The following is a 13,934-nucleotide window of genomic DNA, read 5'->3' on the forward strand; positions in this document are numbered from 1 at the left end:
ATCCATTACCGATGTGATGTTGAGACACTGGAGTGCCGGGCCCTGAGTGTCGTCTTCTCCGGCCTGGGTCGTCGATCTCTCGATGGTCTTCCCCGGGGCGGGACGTTGGTCCCAAAAAGCCCTTTTTATACAGTCATAATTGTCCTTCTGATTTGAAGCAGAGCTGGAGTACAGGGTGTCTTCTTCTTCGGCCTGGGTCGTCGATGATCTCCCGACAAAAGTACCCGGGCCACCCTCGTCGTCTTCCCGTCGTGGCCGGGCCTTGCCTGCCCGAACACCGAACACGTTTCGAACCGAAGTGCTGTGTGAAGGTCTCTGATGGTCTTGAAGCGTTTTTCCGAAGCTACCGAAACTGTTGACGAAGCTCTGAAGCGTACTTCCCGAAGCTACTGATGGACTTTTTCAATCCACAGTTATACCTTTTTGGAACATTCTTATCTCCCGCCAAATCATAGTCCTGTCTTTGTAATAATTTTGGCGGGCAGAACTCTCTGCAGGGGTGTTTTGTCTTCATAACGGGAGCTGGTGATAGCTTAACTGGCCTTCCTGGGCCGATAATGTCTTTGCTTTGTCACCATAACTCGGTTTGTATATTGATCGGTCTGGAGATTGCCCTTGATGGCTGTTAAACGGCTTCTCTTTGTACAGTAAATGGGTTAAAGTGTTCATTCAATTGTCCGCCCATTTCTTGATGGGCCTCATCCTGCTACCCAAATCTGTCCTGTACTTATAATCTAATCAATATGTATACTCAGTTCCATGAGTTTCGGCTTCCCGAAACTGGTTTTCGCGGGCTTAATGCCCTCAATCCACAAGCCTGTCTGGCTTGCAGTAACAGAAATTCAAATAGTCCCAGAAGCTGGTCACGAGGTCTGGCGGCCATTTTGTGTGCCCTTTTATCAAAGGTTTCTCTGTACAAGCTTCTTTTAGTCAATAAAGCTGTCTTATTAACCCTAATTTCCTGCGTGATTATTTGATGAAAGTTTTCGAATCTTACAATACATACTGATTGACATAAGTACTATGGTAACAGTGATAAGCTGAAAAATTTGAGTTTGGATGATAAAGCAGGGTAAGGTTTGCCTAACTGGTCTTATTCTTCAATGGAGGAAGAGGAAAAAGGGAAGGCAGCCGTGATAAGAACATAAGAAATAGGAGCAGGAGTAGGCCATTTGGCCCTTCGAACCTGCTCTGCCATTCAATGAGATCATGGCTGATCATCTGCCTCAATTCGATTCACCGGCCTTATCATCATATCCCTTGATGCCCTTACCAGTCAGAAATCTATCAACTTCTGTTCTGAATATACCCAATGACTGAGCCTCCACAGCACTCTGGGGTCGAGAATTCCAAAGATTCACCACCCTCTGTGTGAAGAAATTTCTTCTCATCTCAGTCCTGAATGGCCTACCCTTTATCCTGAGGCTGTGGCCCCTGGTTCTAGACTCCCCAGCCAAGGGAAACATTCTCCCAGCATCCACCCTATCAAGCACTGAAATAATTTTGCATGCTTCAATGAGATCCCCTCTCATTCTTCTGAATTCAAGAGAATACAGGCCTAGTTTACTCAATCTCTTCTCATACGACAGTCCCGCCATCCCAGGAATCAATCTTGTGAACCTTTGTTGCACTCCCTCTATGGCAAGTATATCCTTCCTTAGGTAAGGAGACCAAAATTGTACACAATACTCCAGGTGTGGTCTCACCAAGGCCCTATATAATTGGAGTAAGTCTTCTTTACTCCTGTACTCCTGATTGAACATTTTCAAATCAGGATTGCTTTAAATCTGAGGTAGGACTTGGTCATGGTCCATCTATGTGATTGCTGTTTTGTAATGCTAAGGCTTACATTCAATACGTAAGCAGGAGTTCCAAGATGTCATAAAAAGAACATTTCTTACCATTGTGTAGTAATTGTGACAGCTGATAAATACCTTCATATGTATATTATTTTCCCTGCTCCCTCCCTGCTACTTAATCCTTACAGATTGCACATACCTGATATTGTGTGTCCTGAGTGGCAGCTATACAAATATTTCTTCCTGTTATTTGGTTCCTGTAAAGGTCTTTCAAGCCATATACAGTACTTGCATAATATAGGTGACAATTTTTGATTAGTGCTCTTCGTGCAGAGCCTTGATCAACAGAGGGGCAAATCGGACATTCAGGTGTAGAGCTCAACGTGCCCAATTTGCAGCCTTCCCAATTTTCTGGTTATTAATTTTAATCCCTTTGTGCATGCCACTAGTCTATCTAAGTTTGTACAGTTTTAGTATTGCTGAATTTTGATGTTTCATTTCTATCTATTTCCTACACTGGCCCTAAATTTGTGGTCAGAGGCTTCCCGCGGGGAAATGCCTCCGATCCACAAATAAAATCTGTGCCTACCTGGTGGTCCGGGAGGTACAGAGACTCGCAGTCCTGGGCCTCTCTGTAGCTTTTAAAAGCTCGTATAATAATTTGTCTGTGACTACACAAACCACTCTGGGTACAGGTATATTGTGTATAAGTAAAACAGGTTTATTAAGCATTAACATCCAGTACAAAGGAGTAATACTTAACAAGAAGATAGTCACAGTCTGTTCGTTCGAACCCCGGTGTTCCTTCTGCGTGACTGGGGCGCAAGTCTCCTGATGTAAGTTGCTGTGTTCTGTTGACCAATGCTCGCTTCCTTGGGATCTTGCTGTGTTCCATTGACCGATACTTCTATCAATCTCTGGTTACATGGTGCGCGCTTTCGATGTTCAAAACCTGTACCTTTATATCCTTTTTCCTCTCGTTTTGCTTGCGTGGCAGTAATTAACCCTCTGACACCTGGTAAAAAGTCTTGCTTCCCTCATTAGCCATCTTATGATCTTGTTGATGCTACTAGGTTCTTCTCTAAGCACAACAAAGTACACTTATCTCATATGTTCACTTTTCACAGAACACTTCCTAGAATGTTGACAAAACAATCTGCTCATCCTATAGCTGTACCAATGAAGGATGTCTCCAACTCTTATCTCTCTCTCTAGTTTTTATCTCTTTAAGCATAATATTGCTGAATTCCTCGTCTCCATAAACTTAGCCCTACATTCCGTTACTTCAGTAATTTTAAACAGAGGTTTTTAGTCAGGTTGGCATAATCCCATCCTGCTTTGCTCTCAGCCATTCACCATTTTATACAGGCTTTTAGGCTTTTAACATACAATTTCACATATTATAGTTATATAAAAATGGTTATAGAATCTTAATAATGTTTACTAAATCCTACAGGTACACCCTAGCCTACACTCTGGGTACCCACGGGAAGAGGCCCACGTGGATCACAAGCGCCCCTGGGATCACATGGGCCGGCCCAACGCATGACAGAAGAGAATACCCATTCATTCTTATGGGCATTCCGTATGTATGGAAATCCCATAAGTATGAATGGGAATACCCCCAAAAATACATCTACACATCAATTTTTTTTTAAATCACATATTTAAAATGAGTTAAAATGGCATTTAATTAAATATTTAAAACAAAAATTAATTTTTTTGAAAAATAAATTTACATGTTTTAAAGGGGCTAAAATAAACTTACCTTATTTCACAGGTTTTTAAATATAAATTATTGATTACATTTTATTTTTCTGTTTTTTAAAACTCTTACGCTGGTATCAGGCATAAGAATTTCACAGGCATTCGCTGGGCAGAAGTTGGGCAAATAATGCAACTCTCCACCCGCGGATGCCCTTTTCCCGGGGATGCGGATGATCTGTCAAGAAGATTATTGACATCGCAAGTTCTGGGTTTTAGCGCATGCGCAGCGTCTGCCTAAACCTGGAACATGCGCAGGCGTACACACCTCATACGTGCTCGTAGCGGCCGCAAATTACAGCCCATTACAACAGTGACTACATTTCAAAAAAGTACTTAATTGGCTGTAAAGTGCTTTGGGACATCCAGTGGTCATGATAGATACTATATAAATGCAAGTCTTTAATTTTTCTTTCATTTTAAATACATTAGTCCATGTAGCCTATAAAAGTTCTCATTTGTGTTTGGTATTCTACCATACCACAGTGGTTGATAGTCTACTACAAGACTACCAGACTGATTTTCATTTCACTACCACCCCGTTTGCGCCTATAAACTGGGCAATAGTGGGATGAAAATTGCAATAAAACGGAAAAAAACGCTGGGGGTCCGACCGTTCTAATTTTTGGGCAGGCCTCGATCTAGGCAGCCAACAGAACTGGAACCAGGCCGAGGCCTAATAAATATATGCAAATAGGGGTCAATTGACATTGTCAGTTCACTCAATGCCCTCAACACGTGCTGCCACTGCAATTTTGTCAACCTACCCACAAACCATGGGCAGTACAGGTCAGGAAGCAACAATTTCCAGTGGTATTGAAAGGGATCCATAGCTGCAGTCAGGGAAAGCTGAAAGCAGGTCTGCAACTCATTTTTTTATGAAGTCTCTTGTGCGTTTTGAGCCTTAAAGATTTCCATTAATTTATCCCCTTACTGCTCTGGATGCTACAAAAATTTCCCTGCTGAAAACTGTTGCTCTATTTCAATCCCGAAACTTCCGCCCTACCCCTTTAAGGTGCTGCTGCAGGCCAATGACAATCGGCTGCCCTCCCAAACAGCCAGCTGCCTAATAGCAGCGTGCTTGGTACTGACAACTCTCCTATTGTATTTACATGCAATCCAACCACTAAAATCAATTGGGCCTCCCACTGACCTCTTTGAGCGGGCAGAACGAATGCCCCACCCACTACCTGCCCAATATGTGTCAGAGATGGAAGTTGGTCCCTGTGTATATTCCAGTACATGGATCACCATAAGTTGATAATTGTTAGTCCTGTGCTTCACACACATTCTGCAAGGGAAGACTGCAAACAGATACAACTTCTGGAACTAGGGCACAAGGTCCAATTACATGAGAGAATCAGTACTTTAAAATACCTTAAATGGCAACCTTCTTCCCATTTGAATCCAGTCCCACTGGTCCAGTGCCGACTGTTTCTTTTACAAATTTCTCCTGCTGTTGGTTTGGAGTGACATTTAAAAATGTACTTAGGGGAGATGGTGTCAACATGAATGAATCTCATATATCATGCATGACTGTTGACAGGCTTGAAAAAGGAAGTTAGAAAAAATGTTTAGCAAATATTATTATTGTTAACCTCATTTGAATTGAAGAGTACGACGTTTGCAAATTCCCAACATATATGGAATACTTTTTGCATCTGGAATAGTGGGCCATTCATTACCATTTATTTTGATTTGCTATCTCAGTGTCAGTAATTCACTCATTCACAGTGACTAAAAAAAAGTTTATTAATACCCGCTTCTCCAACGGTAGGGCTGTCTCACATTATTAAAGACTTCAGCTATGTCTTTCCCTCAGGATTACATAGAACTGCTGGCTGAGTGAGGATTGCTCCAACTTTGTTAAGCCCCGATTTTTGTTTTTAACTACAGCGACCACAAAATACGGATAGCTTCAGGGAAGATGTGATCATTGCCCAAACAATTATTCTTTAATATAACTAATTAAAAATTATTGGTATGCTCCAGAATCAAAGGTTTGTGAAAGATTAGGCTCAGAATTGAAGCTCAGAGTCATTTTGCTCCAGTGCTTCTGAAGCATAAATTGCAGCTGCGACCCATTTAGTGAGCAACCCACCCACGAAGCGAGACTGAATGGTAAGTGTTAGGCATCAGTCTCCACACTAAACTTTTCATTTTATTATTAATACCATAATGTAAAACTATCTATGTACATTTCAGATTTTATCAAACTCTTTGCGCCCACTTTATGGGCATGAAAGGGGTGCAACAAGGCACAATTTTGGAGCTCAATGTCCTGTGCCCCAAGGATGCCTAAAAAACGTCCGCCCCTACATTGGGTCGGGTCTTTTTTTGGGCAACTTTGGTGGCTGCCTAAATCAGGTGCTAAGTCCCTTAGGTATGTAAATTAGGGGCCCACTATCTGTTTTAGGTCCCCTCACAGACATTGGGCAGGTTGCCCACTCAGGATTTCTCAGTGGCCACTGTAGCCTAAACAGCAGCTGCGGTGAATGATACGTTTTTTCCAAAGACATTTTTTAAAAAGACCTTTATGTGCAGCCAGAATCGTGAGGACTACCCCTTCCCCCAACTCACCCCACCTTCCCGGTTGCCTGTTTCAACCCCCTCCCGAGGCCTAATTTCAGACCAGCATCGAGCCTCTCGGTTGGGAGGCACGCTGCCTGCGCAGCGCCGAGTCTGGACCCCAAAACGGAATGATAACAGAAAATATTAGTAAAGCACAGCAGTTTGATCATCAGCTGAAAGGGAAAAGTAGGTTGACATTATCAGCAGGGTCAAAGTATTGATTTATCAGATAACGATGCATGTCCAGCAGTTTTTGTTTTATGTCATATTACAAACATTTACAGATTTTCTTTCATCTCCACTACATGTTTTATATAAGTTTGATTTTTTTAAGGCCATGCCTTATGGATAATTTTACAAATAGACACTCCCAGCTAGGAGCTTCAACCAACGGCGAATTATGGGGCGCCGCTGCCCAAATTCCTGATGTGTGTTCTCAGCAGGTGAAGCACCATGCCTGGAACACAAATTTGTAAAGTTACACCTATAAAGTATGTTTTTATCCATTTTTCTCATCCTCATGCCCTCTCACTTAGGAGATTAGGATTTTCCAGCCCAGAGATTTTCAAATGACAGAAAAGAGTAGATGAGTTTCTTTCTGTAATATTGCATTCCAAATTAAACATTGGAGATAGTTCCCTATTTATTTTAACAGGACTAGCGATGAATGGGAGAAAATGTTTAAAAATGAGTCAGGTTCCAAAGCAATTCACTAAGTGGATATTGCAATGAATTGTTTCAAATATCATTAGTTTTTAAATGTCTCCTCTAATCTCTTACTAAAAAGAATAGATTTGCCTCCCACACTGAGCAGATGGAAGAACATTTTGGACCAGATACTGCTGTCAAAATACTGGTGGGGCTAATGGCGCTCGCCGTTATTTATGTGTAAATGGTACAGCAACTTCAGGCAAGGAGCAGATGCGCGGTTAAATGCAAATATCTAAAAGTTGCTGTCTGAGTTGCACCACTCCACTGTTACCTTTGCAAAAATGGCATTTTGCTGTCTGCCACACCATTGATATGCAATGCATGTCATGAAGCTTCTGTATTTGTGTGGTAGATACAAACTAAACCCGCCGTAGATATTTAGGACTAGCAATTACAAGCGTAAGTACCCTTTTAATGACGTAATGTGTTAATGACAGCCAATCAACCTCTCTAGCACCAAAAATTAACAAATATAAGTGTAGAATTTCATTTCTTCAGTTTGTGAATTGTTTTAGAAGATTTTTAAAATGTCAAATTTTAAACGTTAAAATTTTTTTCTTACTTTTCCTTTCTGTCTCTATTTTCTCTCTCTCTCTCTTAATCCAATCTTTTTTTCCCTCTCTTTATTTCTCTTTCTGTACCTGATTGACATTGAATTCACCCCCTTTAATTCATCCTCCTTCTCAGTCCTTCCTCTGTTTATTTCCCAAATTTAAATCTCATTGATTAAGGAGATACCCTGTTGGTTGTCCTGTTCATTCAAGTCCCAGGTGCCTGGTTTCCCTCGCTGCGCTCTTATCAGCTTGCACTTTCAGCAACTTTGTTTTGAGTTGAAGGGTGCAGGGGCAAGTCTAACTAACGGCAAATGCCATTAGTTGCCATGCTAGAGCAAAATCTGGCCCATTGTTTATTACTATGTTGAAATATTAGTTGTTTAAGCTATAGTTTTTTTCTTCATTTTCCTCCTCTATTAGAGCCACCTTTACTACTATTGTCCCAGAGCTGCGATGATGGTGCTGTGGACTTCTTCATGATGACAATCAATTCAAGGGGTCTTTAAACAGGTGTTAGGCTCCTCATTAGCATATGCAAGGGGTTGTTAGACGCCTCAAAAATGGCTTGATGCAATTTCAGGTTGGATTTTTTCTGTCGTATCTTGGGACACAGTATGTTGGACCCCGAAATTAGACCTTCTTAACCCCATTGTATACCTGTCATATCCACCCCAAATTGTTTTTATTTGAGAAACCTAGATGAAGGACCTAGCCTCATAGTGCTGGAGACGACCAACATTGGAAAAAGTAGGAAGGAAGACAAGCTAAATTGGGAAGCAGTGATTGGATCATTGCAGCTTGGGTTTTAAAAGCATGTTATTAAAAAGCCACAGGAGACTGAACAAGATGAGGAGCTCGGTAAAGGAGACAATGAAATATCTTGAATTTCAACAGATTGAGAATGGTAAAAGGAGGATAGGCATTTAGAGCGCCTTTTATATTGCCACTGTTTAGCTCAGATTCTGTGAGCCCGGTGTCTGTGAGCTAGCCCTTGCCATTTACACTGCTAAACATGGTTCCCTTATTCAAGTGACAGGCTCATTGGGCCACAAAAAACTGTGTCTCCCAAATCCGAACTAAAACATCATCAGTATAAAAACAGCTTATGGTGGTGGACTTGGGCTTTAGGAGGAATAGAAGAGCAAATTTCAGAAAAGCACTGATTATAGTAATTTCAATAACATAGAGAAAGAGATGAAAGCTGGCAATAGGGAGAAAGGTTATGGACGAGAGACAAGAAAGAGTTTGTATGGAGGAAAAGATATTACATTCATGTTTACATACCTGTGAGACTGACACAGAATACATTTTCAACTACTGTGAAGCATTTCATCTAGGCTTCCATGAAAACAACTGAGGTTGGCAAATTTGAGTATGTAGTATTTTGAAATATAATGTTCAGTCAGTACAATTTAACCATCCATTTTCGGTGAATTTTTGATTTTTAAACATATTCAAATTACGGTTTTTGTTTCTTAAGGCCTTCCACTCTACAAAAATCAATACCAGTAAGTACATTGCTCCTGTTCCAATTGAATTATTTTATTCCAGTCATTTCAATAATCACTTTGGCCCCGATAGTAGCTCAGAGGCGGGGAGCGAATGGGGGAGGACAGTTTTGAGGTTGGGTTTCCCTCTGGTCCTGCTGAATTTAACAGCAGGACCTGATTAAGATTTGACGTCTCCATTTCCTGGCAGCAGCCAGACAGATTGAGACTGTCGGACGGGTAGGCTTTCGGCACCAGGCCGCAGCTGGGGAGCAAAGAGGAGGGAGGGATTGGAAGGTTCGGTGGTGGAGGAGATCAGAGGCCTCGGGGGGGGGGTGAGATTGGAAAGGCCTCGAGGGAAATCGGACCAGTCTCATGGGGGAAATCAGAAGGGCCTCGGGGGGGGGGGGGAGATCAGAGGCCTCGGGGTGGGAGGGGGAGATCGGAGGCCTCGGGGTGGGGGGGAGATCGGAGGACTCGGGGTGGGAGGGGGAGATCGGAGGCCTCGGGGTGGGAGGGGGAGATCGGAGCCCTTGGGGTGGGGGGGGGAGATCGGAGCCCTTGGGGTGGGGGGGGGGAAGATCGGGGGGTGTGGGGGGAGATCGGGGGGTGTGGGGGGAGATCGGAAGGCTTGTCCGATCATGGAGGGTGCGTGAAGTAGGTAAACTGGATCCAGCAGGTAAGCAGGAAAGACACTTACCTGCTGGATCCGGCAGTCCTCGCCTTCCTTTAGCTACCGGGTTTCTCAAGGTTTGGGAAACCTGGCCGGCCAGGGTTCAATTTTAAATGGTGGTTAATTCTGAGGTACGCAGCCTCATTATAATATTTCAATGCCCAACCCACCTCCTGCGAGCGGGTTGGTTGCCCGCCCCGTCCCGTCCCGCCTCAGTTGAAACCGGAAGTGGGTGGGTTGGAGGCATGTTGGGGTTGGGTTTTAGATTTTTTACATTTTTACATGTCACCCGACCCAGTTCCACCCATTTTTTAAATTTCCCCCTTTATTTCTAGTTGTGCTTTGACGTCAGCTTCAATTCAAAAAGATTACCAGCTGCTTGCTGATTTGAAATGTATGAAATTAACCTGAAATTAGCAGAAATACTTCAAAAGGAGATATGGCCCAATTTGAAATTGATCATGATTGAAATTTTAAAAATGTCCAATTCAAGCAGCATTTTCAGTCTTGGTTACAGACTTATGCTGTATCTGAAGGGAGTCCCATTTTGATTTCTTCTCACACTCACACTGCTTTCACCCTGTTGTATTTAGTTAACAGGCAACAATTTTTTTCAGAAGAATTCAAGTTTGTTACACTGGTATATACATAGATGCATAGAAGATAGGAGCAGGAGTAGGCCATTCGGCCCTTCGAGCCTGCTCTGCCATTCAATGAGATCATGGCTGATCATCCAAATTCAGTACCCGGTCCCTGCCTTCTCCCCATATCCCTTGCTCCCTTTAGCCTTAAGAAATATATCCAACTCTTTCTTGAATATATTTAATGAACTGGCCTCCACCGCCCTCTGTGGCAGAGAATTCCACAGGTTCACCACTCTCTGGGTGAAGAAATTCCTCCTCATTTCAGTCCTAAATGGCTTACCCCTTATCCTTAGACTATGACCCCTGGTTCTGGACTCCCCGGCCATCAGAAACATCCTTCCTGCATCTAGAAAGAAAGCGCTTTAAGGGAACAGTAGCATAGTGGTTATGTTACTGGACTAGTACTCCCGAGGCCTGGACTAATGATCCAGAGTTCAAATCCCACCACAGTAGCTGGGGAATTTAAATTCAGTTAATTAATTAAAACAGGAATAAAAAGAAAATTAGTATCAGTAATGGTGACCATGAAACTACTGGATTGTCATAAAAACCCATCTGAATTATTAATGTACTTACCTGGTCTGGCCTAGAGGTGACCCCAGCAATGTGGTTGACTCTTAACCTGCCCTCTGAAATGGTCACGAAGGTGGCTCATCTCGTGGGCAATAAATGCTGATTTGACAGCGATGCCCACATCCTGTGAATGAATTTTTAAAAATTCTATCGTACCTTTCATGACTGCAAAGTGCTTTACAGCCAATTAAGTACTTTTGAAGTGTAGTCAATGTTGTAATGTAAGAAATGCGCAGCCAATTTGCACAAGCGAAGGTCCCACAAACAGCAGTGAGATTGATATTGGCCAGGACACCGGGGAGAACTCCCCTGCACTTCTTTGAATAGTGCCATGGGTTTATTTTACATCCACCTGAGAGGGCAGATGGGGTTTAATCTCATCTGCCAGTACAGCACACCTTCAGTACTGCACTGAAGTGTCAGCCTATATTATGTACTCAGGTTTCTGGAATGGGGCTTGAATCCACAACCTTCTGACTCAGAGGCAAGAGTGCTGCTACTGAGTCAATGCTGACCCATATGGTTTTATATAGTTTAGAATCGTTTGTAGCATTATTCTAATTGCAGTGAAGGAGATACTTTCCCATTGCAGAGCCATAGTATAAAATGTGATTTAAATAAGATTGTCTGACATACATAATACAAACAGTTACTTTCCCTGTGATACAGATCAGCAGCTGTTGCCAAGCATTATCAGCACAGTTGAATTGCTAGAAGCCAGCAGCGTGGGTAGGCAGCTGAATGGATGAAGTTTAACCTGAACTGGAGTGAGTGAATGGGTAAGTATTAAATTGCTTTGACAAGTTAGCTGTTAACTGGGGTTTATTTTGGAAATATAAATGAGGCTGATTTGCTTGACAAGCTATCTATTTATTAAGTAAGAAAGTAGTGGAGACAGGATGCAATTTTTCATTGATTTGACTGTTTAAAATTGGTACCTGAGTTTGAGTTGGTTGTTTCCGTTCATTGCTTGAGTGAATTTATGGAGATTGTACAGGTGAGAGGCAAATCAATTTGCAAGAGACCAGCAGAGTGAAAAGGCAGCTGATTGAGCAGAGGGAGTTTGGCCTAAAACTGGAGCTCAACACTGAAATGTAGTTTGCTTGAAATGGCATTCAGTTACGTAGGGCTGGATATTAGCTCAGAGACAGGGAGGGAGCAGGGGTGCTGTTCTTAACTGCAGGACTGCTTTTAATTTCTTTCTGTAGGTTTCCCACCCACAGTAAGCCTGATTGACAGGCTGGCTGCTTGTAGGACGGGAAAACTTGCAACACAAGGCCGCAGCTGAGCTGGGCTGAAAGCAGGTAGGTCTAGTAGGGGTTGGTGTGGAAGAGATGGGGGTCCGATCACAGGGGAGGGGTACGATCATGGAGTGGGGGGGGAGCAGAGAGGTCGTGGTTTCCTGGGAGCTTGTTGGGCCTGGAGGAAACACTCGTACTCCTCCTGGCCCGCAAGCAGTGCTGTAAAGGTACGTACCTTGTGGATTCAACCCCCCTTGCCTCCATTCACCTGCTGGGTTTCGAAAGGCACAAGAATCCCAGCCAACTGTGGTTAAAAATAGAACCACTGTTAAAATGAAGGCATGCAGCCTCATTAAAATATTTAAATGACCAACCCACCTCCTGCGAGTGGATTGGTCACCTGCCCCTCGTCCCGTCACTGTTAAAACCAGAGGTTTGCAGGTTCGAGGCAGGTTGAGTTCCTGTTTCAGATTTTTAGTTTTTAACCTCCCACCCGTTTTTGGTGGTTAACCCCCCCCCCCCCCGTGGTATTACATAGTATTTGCAGCACACAAACAGGCCATTCGGCCCAACTGGTCCATTCTGGTGTTTATGCGCCACACGAGCCTTCTCCCACCCTGTTACTGTATTTGAGTTTCTGAGTCCATTTAGTATAGCAGACAGAGGAAACCAGTATTTTGTGGAGCTTGCATAATGTGTTTCAGGACCAGTGGTGTAAGAAGTGTTCCCAGATGAATTCACTCGAGTTCAAAATGACTTCACTTGAGAAACAATTGGTGACACCAAACTATTTGGGAAGCACATGTGCCCCACAGCACATGTTGCAGGGGGTAATCATCCCATACGTAGGGAGGAATAGTTAGGCAGAGAAAGAGAAGTAGGTGACCATCTGCTGGGGAGGGAGATAGGAGATCTCAGGTAGAGGCCGTGCAGAAAACCCTTAGGATCCGAAGTTGTCTGATAGGTGCTGACTACCTATGACACAGACATGGCTGGTGATACAGGAGGGAAATCATTAACAACATCACTGCACCAGGGAGAAGTAATAGCATTGAGAAAAAACAAGTGCGACTAATAGGAGATTCTATCATTAGAGGGATAGATAGTCTTTTCTGCAAATGTGATCTGTTGCCTTCTCGGTGGCAGGGTAAAGGAACATAACCGACTGGGTGAAGAAACTTTTGGAAAGTGAGGATGATCAGCTAGAAGTTATGGTAACATCAAAACCAATGACATAAGGAGGAACTGGAGGGAGGTCTTGCAAAGAGAGTTTGGGGAGTTAGGCATAGATTAAAAAATAGGACCTCCAGAATAGTAATCTCAGGATTACGCCCAGTGCCAAGGGGGGTAGAAGTTATGCTTCAGCTATACAAAGCCCTGGTTAGACCACACCTGAAGTACTGTGAGCAGTTCTGGGCACCACACCTTAGGAAGGATATATTGGCCTTGGAGGGAGTGCAGCGTAGGTTTACCGGAATAATACCTAGACTCCAAGGGTTAAATTATGAGGAGAGATTACACAAACTAGGGTTGTATTCCCTGGAATTTAGAAGGTTAAGGGGTGATTTGATCAAAGTTTTCAAGATATTAAGGGGAACTGATAGGATAGATAGAGAGAAACTCTTTCCGCTGGTTGAAGATTCTAGGACTAGTGGGCATAGTCTAAAAATTAGAACCAGACCTTTCAGGAGTGGAAACAATTCTACACACAAAGGGTGGTAGATATTTGGAACTCTCTTCCACAAATGGCAATTGATGTTAGATCAATTGTTAATTTTAAATCTAAGATTGATAGATTTTTGTTAACTAAAGGTATTCAGGGATATGGGGCAAAGGCGGGTATATGGAGTTAGGTCGCAAATCAGCCATGATCTCATTGAATGGCGGAACAGGCTCGAGGGCTAAATGGCCTACTCC

General features: G+C 43.1%; 1 protein-coding gene across 3 annotated transcripts in view; it reads left to right on the forward strand.

The window, feature by feature from the left end:
* The window catches only part of dlgap1a (discs, large (Drosophila) homolog-associated protein 1a), a 1,322,085-nt gene that overhangs the window by 470,305 nt on the left and 837,846 nt on the right, over positions 1–13,934 (forward strand). For all 3 annotated transcript variants that reach the window (XM_085992777.1, XM_085992778.1, XM_085992779.1), the window contains exon 2: positions 11,446–11,555. The gene's annotated coding sequence lies outside the window, so the exon portion shown is untranslated. The remainder of the gene's footprint in view (positions 1–11,445; positions 11,556–13,934) is intronic.

The sequence above is a fragment of the Somniosus microcephalus genome, chromosome 7 (genome assembly GCF_052327205.1).
Source record: "Somniosus microcephalus isolate GS21.2 chromosome 7, FLI_Smic_1.0, whole genome shotgun sequence".
Taxonomy (NCBI): domain Eukaryota; kingdom Metazoa; phylum Chordata; class Chondrichthyes; order Squaliformes; family Somniosidae; genus Somniosus; species Somniosus microcephalus.